We start from the raw sequence: 13,619 nt of genomic DNA on the forward strand, positions 1-13,619 counted from the left end.
GTATTAGCCCAGCCTCTTTTCATTCATCAAGCAGGTCTTTCCCTACCTTCTCTCACATTCATAGGTCGCTGTTTTTCAAGAGAATTTTACACTTAATTGAAATACTAATAAGAATATATTTGCTTACTGAATATTGCAGCGCAATAAGATTCTACAGTGTTAAATGTGGTTCAACATTACCGCAACGTTGTTGTGAATAATGTGGGATGTGAAATGAACTTGCAAATTATCACAAAGTTGTCTTTCTCACCTCGTAGTTCCTTCACATATATTACCTTAGGCTGAAGACGAATGAGTCAGTAGCTCTGCCCTGGAAGGCGCTTTATTCTCGCTGGTGCTCAGAGCTCGATCGACACAGCTGGATCGTCTACCTCGGACTCCATTACATAGTGGTTTGCTTCTGGAATTGGGTGGTAATGGTGCCTTTTATCATCAGCTCCTCAGCCAAGGCGGGTTCTCAGGAAGCGCACACGTTCTAACTTGGACGAGCAAGTGATTTTCATTCCCAATGGGAAGCTAACCCTCACGGAGTGAATTCTGCTAGAACCGACCTCCGTTAGTACACAGTTGCCTGAACCGGTGTCGTGTGTGATGTCCGTGGCATGGGTGGGGCACATGCCCAGTGTGGTGCGGCCCCCGACAGCCTCCCCGCGGCACTGTGCCGCGTCAGCGAGCGTGTGCGATACAGTGTGGTATTTTGGAACACAATGTTAAGTTTCCTGATTGGAAATGTTCTTGAACTAAAATATCCTCTGTGACAAGCTTTTTTGTGGTTATAAAAAAAGATCAGCACCTCGCAGGTTACCCGATCTGCTAATTAGTTAGAATTCAGATCAGGTATTTGTGGTGAAATTAACATGCAATCACCATCAGTTTTTGACAAGGGCTTCTGATGGAAGAAAGGAATAGCTGTAGCTGACAAACTGGTAAGAAAAGGCAAAAAGAGAGAAGTGTATTTTCAGGGTTAAGTTTTATCTGGTAGGTTAAATGATGGCTTAATGACAACAATACTCAGCCGAGAGATGGTGAGTAAGAAAAGCAGAAAAGGGAAGCTACTTCCTGAGGACTGGGAAGGCGTCTTAAGGGTGTGGCTTTTCATTGAAAGAGGCTGATAAATGAAATTGGTGACATGGGCATTTACCCCTTTCTTCTTCTGTAGGAAGATCTGTGGGCGCACGTTCTGTTCCAGTTAGCAAGGGGCAGAGGTTGCTCTTGATTTACAGGCCTCGATGTGTGTTTATGTGTACCTGGCCATATACATGTGTGGCTGACTCAGTGTTCATGTATGTCACTGTGTGCTTGCAGCTGGCTGAGGTCTAACCCTAGGTGACTGGGGCTGGGTCTGAGGAAAGATCCTGTGCCTCTGAGCGCTCCTTGGCAGCCTGCATCCTTTGCTCGAAGCTGATAGAGATGTGAGTGAAATCCTAACGTCGTTTGTCCTTTCCAGCCTTTCCACTCCATCCTGTCACTGCCTTCAAATGGCGCAGCATGCACTTGAGAATGGCCACCTTCCAGAAGGTACAGAACCCCTTTATTCTGGGAAGGGCACGGCCTTTCATCAGATATTCTTCAGCTGACGTGACATTGCGCCCAACAGTCCTACCCTAGAACTCTTTCTTAGCCTCTCTGGGTGTCAGTTTTTGTCTCCGCAAACTGAGGAACCTAACACTTTCTATATGAGAAGACTGGATGAGGCATAAATTAAATAAGCGTATATTTGGGATGAAATTAGGAAAAGGATTGGCACTTATTCAGAACTTAAGAATTGTTTATTCAATAAAGCAGAGACTCTTGCCCAGAAGTCAGTGAGCTAAATAGCCATTCAGACAATGGTAAGAACAACAACAACAAAAAGGGTAAAAATAATGTGCTGTGGACTTACACAAGCTCCCCTGGAGGAGGAAAAGAGGATGATTCCCTAGAACGCTGCAGGTCGCCCAGCCCTTAGCGGCTCTGTAAGCTGGGGTCCCAGCCCTCACAGCGCCTCCTGGCTGCCCTCCAGGGCCACGATGCTTGCAGGGAGGAGGAGGTGCTCAGGCCTTCAGTTCAGCCAAGTCAGGTCATCGTGCGCTGCCCTCTGTCTGGAGGAGTTGGAAACTCCGCACTGTCACTGCCAGCCTCTGGGTTCAGGTCTGCCGGGGTGGAGTGGCTCGTCCCACGCTCTGTGGCCGGGACTTGGCATCCACGTGGGCCATGTGATCAGCACTCTGTTTGGGATACCGGTCACGGCTCACTCCTTGGGAAGGAAATGTGGTGAGATTTCCTGCAGCTCCGTGTGCAGCTGGGGCTGGACTTCGTGCGTCCTCTCGTCCTCTTGTGCATTGAACGGTGGCTTTCCCTGCTTTCTAGGGCTGGGGGCCTGGCCCTAGCCGAGAAATACACGCACACTTCAGAGGCCTCACCCTCCTGGGTTCTGCAGCTCTACGTGTTATGGAATTTTCCTGATTGGGGGTCTGAGACATGGGGTGATCAGTCCCAAACTACATTGGTGGTTTTCATCCATCCTTTCTGCCGTGCATCCAGACACAAGCAGGGGTTGTTCAACAGGCTGGATGCAAAGACACCTTTAAAATGTACACCCTAGTGGAAGAGATTGCTGTGGAATTTTTCACAAGGTTTTTTGTTTTTTTTTAGAAAAATCTCATCATATGTGTATACCCAGTTCCTGTTATAGCACCTCATACGTGGGGGAGAGGAGTCCCTTAAATTCTGGTTCCCAGCAAACAAGGAGGTGGATATAATTGCAAAGCTGGGGACGAAGTACTGGGAGCATCCAATGTCCTGTGCTTGCTGGGCAGCTCAGCCACCTAGGTCCGTATGACAGTTCTAACTGCATTTTGGTTGCGTCTTCATGGTGTCCCTTACTTTATCCAAATAGCTGCCTAAAATTAAAGGGCATCTCACTTAGTCCTGTTATCAGTGGAGCACAGAGTTGCTAACCTTCCTGCCCAGTGTCACACAGCTCTCCTTGCCACACCCAGCACCACACTACCTCTGGCCGCAAACCCCTCTCATTCATGGCGCTGGATACCTGTATGCCAGAGCGACCATCTTTCTTTCCTAGCAGGTGTCAGAGCCTAGTGTCTCAGAGGCTTTCATCCACTCCCATTTGGCTGAAGTACTTGAGTTTGGTCATTTATTTATCCCATAAACATGTATTGAGTTCCACACGCCAGGTGCTAACTTAATTAAATATTCTCTTTAAGATTTACTACATGTACCATGTGGGGCTTTTCAGTTTTCTAAAGCTCAGAAAAGGATAAATTATACTCTGCCTTGAGACCGTATTGATCACACTATTGTTCGGGTGACTTAGAAGGAACTGGAGGCTCTGGTGGCCAGGCCCAGGTTCCTCCGCGCAAAACATCTTCCTCCTCATTCCTTACAAAAGATAAATGGTGTTGAGCTGAGTCTGCACCGCCCATATTTCACATTCCGGAAAACCCTTTCCAAAAGCAGGGCCTTGATAGGAGCCAGGACTAACCCATCCAAGTGTGGTCCCGACAAACGCATTCATCGTTTTCCACCCGGAATTTAGCATCCTCTGTAAAGTGGCCCATCCAGGGGAGGAGACAGTCCGCGCGGGTCTGTATCATTCCGAGCCTTGGCAGCCTCTCAAGTCCCTAACCTAAAGGAAGCGTTCTGCACCACCACAGCTACCGCAGGCTCCTCCCTCCCGGCCCACCCGCTCCCTCCTGGGGTCTCTGCTTCCTGTTTGCTTTGCACTCCCACGGATTCCTGCTGGGCTGGTCTCTGGCGCCATCTCTCTGGTCTCTGGGGACAATGATAGAGGGGAACTGAGAGACTTCTTGGAGTTGGCTCTTCCACTGACTATTTTATGACTCATGTACTGTAGGGGGTGCTGGCCTCCAGGAGGGAGAAAGGAGACGTCTTTGTTTCTTCCTTTCTGCTTGAAGGGGACAACTATCTGGCACCTCCTATCTCTGGCAACCCCTTTTCTGGGGAAAAGGTGGAAGTGGCATTAGACTCTTTGCAAAAAGTGACAAAACAAACTCTGGGCTCTAGAATTATCCTAAGAATGGTAACCGGAGCTGATTTCTCAGTATCTTAATATAGCTCTTCTGCCGCTCCCCCTTCTGTTGTCCCCGCTTTTCCTCTTTACAGTGTTTAAAAAAAAAAGAAAGAAAGAAAGAGAAGTGACAAAGACCTGGCTCCTCACCCAACAAAGAGGAGAAACAGTCCTTTGGCTTTTGAGCAGCTCATGCGCTTTTTCTTTCTTTCTCTGCAAATGCTTCGGACAATCTTCCAGAAAAGTCCTCAGCTCAGAGGTTCAGTGGTCACAGCTGCTGCAACACCCAGCCGTTGGGTCTGGGGACACCAGCGGCATCGGGGTCTCTAAAACTGGTCCCATTTCCAGAACACATCCTTGTCACTACCTGCTTTGGCACGGCGAGAACCCCCGGTCTCCCCCCACCCTGAGCGTGGTGAAGGAAGAAGGCTGCTGCCTCGAGGTGTCTGGAGCCTTGGACCCAGGCCCAGTGAGTCACCCATGGCTGCTTCTAAACACATCATCTGCCTTTGTCAAGTTTCTGCTGTGGTTGGATAATTAATGTTATTGGAGGAAACGATGAGTTTTTCCCCCTCACAGCTGAAGACGAGACAATTTGTCAAGCATCACACAAGGGTATTTTCTTGAATGGCTCTCATCTGAACAGCGTGTCTTGCCCAATTGTCCAAGGATTCTCCCAGAATCCTTGCCCAGGCCACAGCTCCCCAGACAACTAGGGCGCTTCGAAAGAGAGAAAAACGAGCAACCGTTCTAGCTTTTGCTCTTTGACTTTCGCTGCTTCTTTCTTTTTTTTCTTCTCAGTTTGGAGACACGCCCCATGCCTTCCTCGAGTTGAGTTTGGCTGGGTCCATGCCTTACAGTTTCTTTTCCTGAAGAAGACATTTCTTCTGAGCCCTTGAGCCAGGGAAGTGACACCCTCTCCAAATTGCTGCTGTACCCAAAGGCCCCTTGCCCAACCGACCTGCTGTCACAGTGCCAGAGGCAGAGCCATCTCTGGCTCTACTTCTCACCGTGTGTTTTCTGCCACAGCAGACATCACTGGTGACACTTCCCTCACCCGAAGTGAAGCAGACATAACAGATGCCCTGGCTCCAGCTGCATCTCCTTCCCCACTTGAAAGAATACATCTGGAGGCAAGGCGGCCAGAGGGTGTTTCTGATGGGATCCACATAGATCTCCTCTAACTTCGGAGAAAAGCTTCATTTACACATTGGCAGCTTTAGATTGGCACCACTCTTCTCGGCCACAGTGACTCCTGCGGGTCTGCAATGGCACGGGTCCTCTGGAATCACTGTAGAGGTTCTCCCTGGCCCTCTTGCCTGGAAACCCACCGCTGTGGCTCAACCTGTCTTAGCAACTGTATTTTCCAACTTGAAAGCCAGGGTTCTGGGAGCCTCAGGCATCGGAGGGTCGGCCAGACCTGCCTAGTAGATCGGCACTTGCTCGATGGTCTTTGGGAGCTTGGCCTGGGTATCTATGGAGTCGCTCTCCCCGCGGGTCTTGCTCAGCTATGCTTTGCTAAGCCTTTCCATCCCCATAAAGAGGAAACGTCATGAGGCAACGTGGCGTGCAAAGACCCCGAAGAGTGCTGTGGTGGGAGCAGCGCCTTCCGAGTGGGCGGTGGGCTCTCAGGAGGTGCAGTGTGGTTCTGCTTGAGGAGTGGGTAAGTGAATACAGTGGTGTTGGCTGCCGAGAGATCTGAAGAAAGGATTTGGCAGGAAGCACGGGATGTGAGCGTGGAACGCCCCTCATCCAGCAGCACCGCCGCTTCAGGCCCGCGGGCTGCGTGAGCAAGGCGTCTGGGGCGCTAGAAGGGGGTCGGCCTCGGAGCTCTGTGCCAGCGATGAGCTCGATGAATGCCTTTGAGCGGAAGTGATGGCATCGAGCTCTGCCCCAGCCTGGGCCTGCCTGTCATTGTGTGCCCTTGCTGAACACTTTGCCCTGGGCTCGTTAGCTATTGAAGAGGGAACCATGCATGAAACCCACAGTGTAGACTATGCAAGGTCGTTTACCAACGCGCGCAGCTATAGACAAGGGTTACGGAATTTCAGCGCCCGAAGAACATGTAGAGCACGGCCTGTACGAATCCCCTCATGCAAATCAGTTAACAAAAATTATAGAGCCAAACATTCCAGTGGATGCTCAGTAATTAGTAACTGGAGTTTGAGGTACTCAACAAGGTAATAAAGCCCATTAACAGCCGTCAGCCCCACGGAGTCTCTCTGGCACTGCTAGCGGGTTAGCAGCTGCTCACTGGATGAAGAGGCTGAGAGGGAGAAAATGTCTCCCCAGGCACGTTGGGCTCCATCCAGCCTGTGCCAGTCATCCCCACACCTCCTTTTTGGTAATGATTAGCAAAATTTTCTTCACTCCTGAGGGGCTCGAGGAAGATCAAAGCGTAGTGGGATAAACATATGGGAAGCTTTTTGAAGGCGGAATGGGCCAGGGGCACACTCATGGCACTTCTAGGGTAAGCAGCAAGCTCCTGGACGTGGCACTGAGACCCAGCCCTCAGGGGCTCCACGTTTTTCCAGAATCTTCTCTTCCCTGGCTCCATCCTGTGTTCCTGTCCCCAGGGGTACTTCTGGGTCTCCCAGTCCTCTCTCAGAACTTTTTCTGATGACTATGTCAGGGTACTTTTCCTCCTTTGGCCAACCTGGCTCAATCTTGCCCTTCAAAGGCCAATTAGCTATGACTTCTGTCTTCCCCGGAACTTGAGACACTCACCACTGCCCTGTCCACAACGGTGCTCTATTCACACCTCCATTTTTTCTGTGAGTTGCTTACTTGGTTTGTGCCTCTTTCTTTGGTGATCTTTGGTTCTTGTTTCTTGACTTCCAGCTTAACTGACAGCCTGGCCTCAAGTAGTACCCTTATAAACACCTTTGTGTGTATGTAGCTATCCATAGATCCATGTCCCCAAAAGCTGCTTTCCTGGTATTATTCCTACATAATGTGAAAGGACAGAGATGTCTGTTTTGGACAGTAATTTCCTAAGCACCCACAATGCCGTTTAACATAGGAGAGGTTCCAATAAATACTTTTTGATTGAACGATTGAAACACAATAGAATTTTCTTCTGAAGTAATTTTTTTTTTCACACTGGAAAAGTCTCATTTATTTATTTATTTTTAAAGAATACAAAGTAGTAATAAAAAAAAAAAGAACAGTATTAGAAGGACCAGCAAGATGGCTCAGTGGACTAAGTGCCTGCCTAGGCAAGCACAGGGACTGGGGTTCGATCCCCGGCACTACATCCCATGCTGGCCCCATCCCAGGCATGCTGAACTGGCCACAGAATCCGGACGTGGTGGGGCACGCCTGTAATCCCAGTGCTGGGGAGGCTGGGGAGGCTGAGACAGGAGGATCACTATGAGTCCAAGCTGCACAGCAAGACCCTGTACCAATAAATAAATAAATAAGAATCGCGTTAGAAATGATGCAAAATTTCATTAAACAAAGTAATAGGAATTCAATAATAGTTGCTGTACTGCATGATGTTATCTTCAAATTAGTTGTTTACACTACCAGATATAAGCATGGGAAATTAGTTTAAAAACAAAACAATAAAAAACTTACAAGAAATTAAAAAGAAAAAAATGAGAAAAGAGAAAAATTTTAAGCATTATTTGCTGTTCTCAAAAGACCAGCAGAAATTGACAGTACAATGACCCAAATCACCCTACATATGTACATAAATACATCGTTTTCCCTTCTTTCTTTTATCATTTTCTTCATCCCAATGCAACTCGTAAAGACAAGACGCTGGTTTACCACTGTGGCTGATGTAGAAGAAAGCATCAGGCCCATGACGGCCCTTTCTTTGCATGTGGATTGCCATGTTCTTCTCCACTGGGACCACGGATAGCTGCTTCCCAGTAGAGACTCCTTATCTGGGAGAGCTGGGCAGCAGCTCAGCATTTCTCCAAGTGAAGAGTTGGGGAAGCTCTAAGGAGTGAGAGTTGAAGTGCTGACTGTGGCAAACTGTCCATTGAGAATGTGCGCTGTAGCAGTTACTTACTCCCCACTCACTGTCTTTTCTGCTTTATCATTCTCCACCAGGATAGCTGGGCAGAAGGGATGGGGGACGTGTTTTGTGTGTGTGTGTGTGTGTGTGTGTGTGTGTGTATTTTTAGTTTGCATACAGAGGAGAGAAGTTACTGAGCTGCGGAGTGTGAATTAGCGCTGGAATTTCCTCCTGGCTCTTCTGCTTTGTGGAAAGGATGCATAAGCCTTTTCCCCATCCCTGAAGAACAGCAGGACCTTCTGTGTGATACGCTTTGGCCACAGGCAAGGCCAAGCATGTGCCAGTGGTGACTGCAGGACTGGAGGGCAGATTGCCTTGGACCTGTTGGCGTGCTCTTCCGTAGTAGGCATTAGCAAATAGCTGCCAAAGTTGATGCGAATGTCTGCTAAGTTCATCTCTCAAAAGGGTGTTACAGGTTAGATCTTTTAAACTTTTGCCGAACAGGTAACAACAGGGGTGCCCAGAGAAGGGAGTGTGCGTCCAGGTGTTGAGGGTCACTGGCAGCAGTCAGGACTGCTCTCTAGTGCTTAGCTTATGGATCTAACTTGGTAGCTAGATCTGTGGTCAGGAGATGCGTCATAGCAGGATGCCTTTCCAGAACCTTCTCTGGTACTTTCGAGTTGGGTAATGGGGTTTCAATGGTCTTATCTGCCTGTTAGGCTTCATTTGGTGTTTAGATATTATGACATGATGCTGATGAAGAGCCTGGTTCCAAACCTGTCTTCTCCATAAAAAGGAGCAGGCATCTACGACCGAAAGGTGGAGGGTCATTTATTCACTCGGCTAAATTGCGTATTCGCTGCACAGCACCATACCCCATTCTAGTGGAAGAGAGCTGTGTTAAGGACCTAGAGTCCAGGTGTAGTCCTGGTTCTCCAGCTTAACTCATGTGCATCTTCTCCGAGGTAGAGTTTGGGGTCATCTTCTTATCAGGCATGGATGACAGTACAGAATGCAAAATGTGTTCCATCCACGTACTATCACATCTCTCTGTGATGCAGAGGTGTAAAGAAATCTAGAGCCACGCTTGGGCTGAAAGTAGAAGAATGCTGTCTACCATCTACTGGCGAGATCATCTGTAGATAGTGGGCGGGGCTTACAGCGCTGAGGCAGCTGAACCGCCACCACAGATTCGATTGCTCCGTGCACCCCAGCCCCTGTTCCTTCTTTCCATCCTGCATCCCTTTAAGCTCTGCAGATAACGCTTAGTTCTGGTTCTGTTTAGCTTAATGTAAAAAAAGAAAAAAAAATGAAGCCATGGACAGCAGAAGCAATGTAATATTGTAAATGTCTGCTTATAAAGTGGAGAAATGGTAGCTTCTCTGCAGATGCAGTGTTCTTCAGAACACTGCCCTTACACAGAACAAAAGAAAGGTATGTTTTCCGTACGTCAAATTAGTTTCCATATACTGCAATAAAGAGTTTTGAGAGGAATCCAAATGCCCTGGTAGAATTCTGCCTGAGCTGCTGTTTAGCCTAAATAAGTTTAGTCGTTTATGCCTCATTTCAGTGAAAACCTTGAATCTTTAAATAAGTCACATGAAGTTTAAAAATATAAGCTTGAGCGTTTTTGTATATTTTGGTCTAGGAGACAGATTTAACTCTCATTTGAAATTGTGTTTCATTAGGGACATTTTCTTTTGACTGTGGGTTTAAGTGAAGGTGGTTAGACATAATCATGTTAGCATGAGGGGGGGCCGAGCAAGGTCAGAAAATACAGACCACTTGATGAGGCAGTTCTGGATGTGCACATCGCCTCCGAGGGTGTGTCTGTGCCGAATGATGGCTCTGGGATAATTTTTAAATTGTGCACACTATTTTAGACACTGCCACTGAATGTGGCGCTTTACAAAGTCAAAGAGGATGAATCAGATGGGACCGGGAAAACCTTCACCTGTGATTTTCAAACAGCGTGTTTGTTCGCCTTCTAAGAAACACAGTGAACACCGTCAGTCAGTGGAGATCTCTGCAAACATTGTCTCTTACTATATAAACTTAATCAGTAATTAACAGATAGATAATTAATCCCATTTCTTTACCTATAAAAGATCCTTACCATGTGCAATATTTCTAAACTCTTTTTTTTTTTTTTTTTTTTGGCCGGCTCAGCCCACCCAGAGGGTAGGACTGGTGAAGCATGTGGTACGGAGGATCGCTTGCCTAAGCAGGCACTTTAGACCACTGAGCTATCTCGCTGGCCCTCTACACTCTTTAAAAATCAGTGATATTTAAAAACATATAACCCTGGAGTTGAAAAGGGCTTGTTAGGCTTTTTACTTCCCTCTGGAAACCTGAGTTTATTTGCTTATAGATCCCTGGAGAGTCATGACAGAGCTTAGAGGTTGGCAGGGCAGCACAATTCTTGATTTCTAGTCCAGTACCTGTTTTTTCCTGCAATAATTAAGACAACAAAGACAGTAGAACACAGTGGGAAGGCTCGTGGATATCAAAGAGAAGAAATGGGAGCTCTTATCCGATGATTTGGTCTTCCCAAGTCAACACTTGCACGCTGCTCTGAAATCTTTCTGCTCTGGAGTGTGGAGATGTTTTGTCACTTAATTAGAAACAGGTAGCCGCTGTTTCGTAATGCTTTGCCTTTTGCTGTGGCTGCCTGGAAGCTCCTGGCTGGTGTTCACAGGCAATCTCAACTGTTATATTCGTTATTACAAAGCTAGAGCATTTGCTTCCTCTTTTCCTCAGTACTGATTTATGGCTTATCTGCCCTTTATTGTAAACTTCAAACCCTCTCTGGAGGGCTGTAGGAAAGGCAATGAATAAATAAAGGGGAACTGATTTAGAGAGTATGGTTTCTCTGAGTAGCTGGCCTGACTTCTTTTCTAGCAGGGGTGGTGGGACAGCCTTGGCTGATGAGGTCTCTGTGGGAAGGCAGGAAGCTGTTGGGTGTTTAGGCTGCAAGAGGAAGTTTTTCTGTAGAAAAGGGACAAGGAGGACACTGCTGGCAAGGCTGAGGACAGAAGCACAGGAGGAGACTTTGGTGGAGACCCCTCCCATGAGCCCCACAGATCTCCATTCACATGGATAATATGTCGGGTCAGGACCATTGGGGTCCTTCTAGAAGCTGGGACGAGGGGGTCTCTTCTGTAGGCAAGAGTTCAGGAGCACCGTTGGGGACTGTGTGCAGTCACTGATGTCTGCCTTACATCTGCTTGTGAATGTACCCCTCAGCATGGGGAGCCCCGGATGTAGCGTCTTTCACTGGAGGCTTTCTCCAGGCCAACTGAGTGAGCTGCCCATGTGAAGCCCCTTGGATCTGGGCAGGGGCCTTGTGCCCCCTGCCGTCCAGCCCATGTGCCTGGCACGCAGGTGCAGTGAGCTCCCTCCTCTTCCTCACCTTCCCAGAGTCATCTGCAAAGCTTTCCTTACTCACATAAAAACTCATTTGGCCTCCTGTGCTGTCCAACTGGACTGTATCATTCTGTTATTCCTTTAAGCACACTCCCGAGTCCTTTTCTGATGATTTCTTTATACATTGCACATTTGGCCGTTCTTCACTTTCTGACCAGAGAACGTCGCAGGAATGCTATGAACCTCGTCGGGCAGCTCCTCCCCGCACTGTTCATGCCATTGTTTCTTTTGAGGGGAAAGGGTGTGGTTTAAGTTAATTTATTTACTAGGTCCTGACCTTGTCCTTTGTGCCCTGCCTGTGTCCCCAAGATCCGGGGGCGACATTCTAGCGGTGATGCCCTGACTAGGTACAAAGTCCATCTCCGAAGCCCACTGTGCCCCATGGTGCTGAAAAGGCAGAGCTCCAGCCAGGAGGCAGTGCCGGCCTTTGGGCTTGTCCGCGTGCACGGTTCTTTGGGCCGTGACGGTACCCAGCCTACAGAAGCCAATCTAGGCGACCGACCTGATCATGTCGCCGTGCATCGAAGGCCCCTGGCTGCTCGCCGTAGCCACGTGGGCCAAGTGCCTTCCTTGGGGTGACGCTGACCTACCTGTCCTTGCTTCTGTCCTCTTCTGTTCCTGCCTCTTTCTTTCGAGGCTGCGAACAAGGTGAGCAGGCATATGGTACCCGGTGGTCAGAGCCCTGAAGACCACGCGCATGCACGCACGCGCGCAGACGTGCACAGCCCGTTCCCGTGCCTGCTGACGCCAGCTCCCGTACTCGCTCTGCGATCTCAGCACCTCCACCAGAACCCTTAGGTTTGGAAATGGAGAGTTTACAAGGTCCAGAGAGCCTCCAGGCCCCCGCCCCTGACTCCTCAGAAGCCAGTCCTCTTCCGTCGGAGGCCCTGTAGCTCCAGCCTGTCTTGCTTACCAGATGCAGCCAGCTGCCGCAGGCCTGCACGCCTCGCTCTCCTTGCTCAGTGTCACACCACCCTCCCTTGCTTTCCCGGAGGGCTGGGGCACGGTGGGGACTTGCTGTGCTGGGGAGGCTGGGGGCTGCTCCAGGAGGTGGGAAAGCCAGGCCAGGGGGTGACTGGCCAGGCACCAGGGCGCGGCCACGTCACGCTTCCCAGCTTTGGAGCCCCGTTTCCGGTGGTGAGAGTGTGTGCAGATCTGTGTGGCTAAAGTCATGGTTTCTGCTTGACTCGTGGAAAAGCTCTGTGGAATGAAACAAGACAGCTCTAAGACGTCCACAGCGCAGGAGGCGTCTGTCCACGCAGGACTTAATGTACTGCTGGCCGGCCCGGGGCTCCCAGAGCCAGCACTGGGGTGGTGGAGGAAATGGAATCCGCTGGGTTCCCCTGTGACTGCCCCCCACCACGAAGAGCCCGGAGGGGGGTCTCTCGAGAAAGCCCCTGCTGCAGCCTCCTGTTCCTGTCCCCGGCTTTATCGTCTCTCCCGCCTTCGCTGATGCTATTTCACTGCCTGTACCCTGACAGAGCCCCAGGTTTATTCTCTTGCTCTGCGTGTTTGCCCGCCTGGGTGTCTAACCAGTGCCTCAGCCTCAGCTAATACATTAGAATTTGAATAAATGTGCAACAGCAGGTAGCAAGTGACTGGTGACAGGGTGACATATTGACTTAATATCTTGTGTAATGTGATATGAAGGATGTGCCTTTTGGTGTGTATTTTCATTTTAATTATTTTTTGTTGCTTTTCTTAGGCAGACACTTGTAGGCAGTTTTGAGTAATTGTCTGAAATCATTAACATGTTTATTAAATAAGGAAGCAGAGTGCATTATCTAGCGAATCAATTATGTAAATGCACAAAAAGCATAAGAAATTAGTTTTTAACTGTTGCCAAACTGTAACCCTTTGCTGAAGTAGAGATGAAAGTTGTTGTGCGTGTGTTTTGGGAGTAGGGAGGCCTATGCCCATTCGTTTCCTTGCTCAGCAGGAAGGGGCTTTCCCTTTGCCGGGGGCATTTCTGAGGTGAAGGAAGTGCTGGAGAGTCCTGTAGATCTTTCATGTAGGCAACTCCAGGTGGTCTATAAGAGGAAACAGAGTAAAAGATCTGCATGAAAGATAAACAGCAGAGCAGAAGCGCGAGGAGGTACCCTCTTCTGGGTAACTCGGATGCTCTCAGTAAAAAACAAACAAACCAAAACCTAACAGCTATCTTGTTACATTGACCTATGTCTGTTCTGATTTCTT

The sequence above is a fragment of the Octodon degus genome, unplaced genomic scaffold (assembly GCF_000260255.1).
Source record: "Octodon degus isolate 3935 unplaced genomic scaffold, OctDeg1.0 scaffold00026, whole genome shotgun sequence".
NCBI classification, from domain to species: Eukaryota; Metazoa; Chordata; class Mammalia; order Rodentia; family Octodontidae; genus Octodon; species Octodon degus.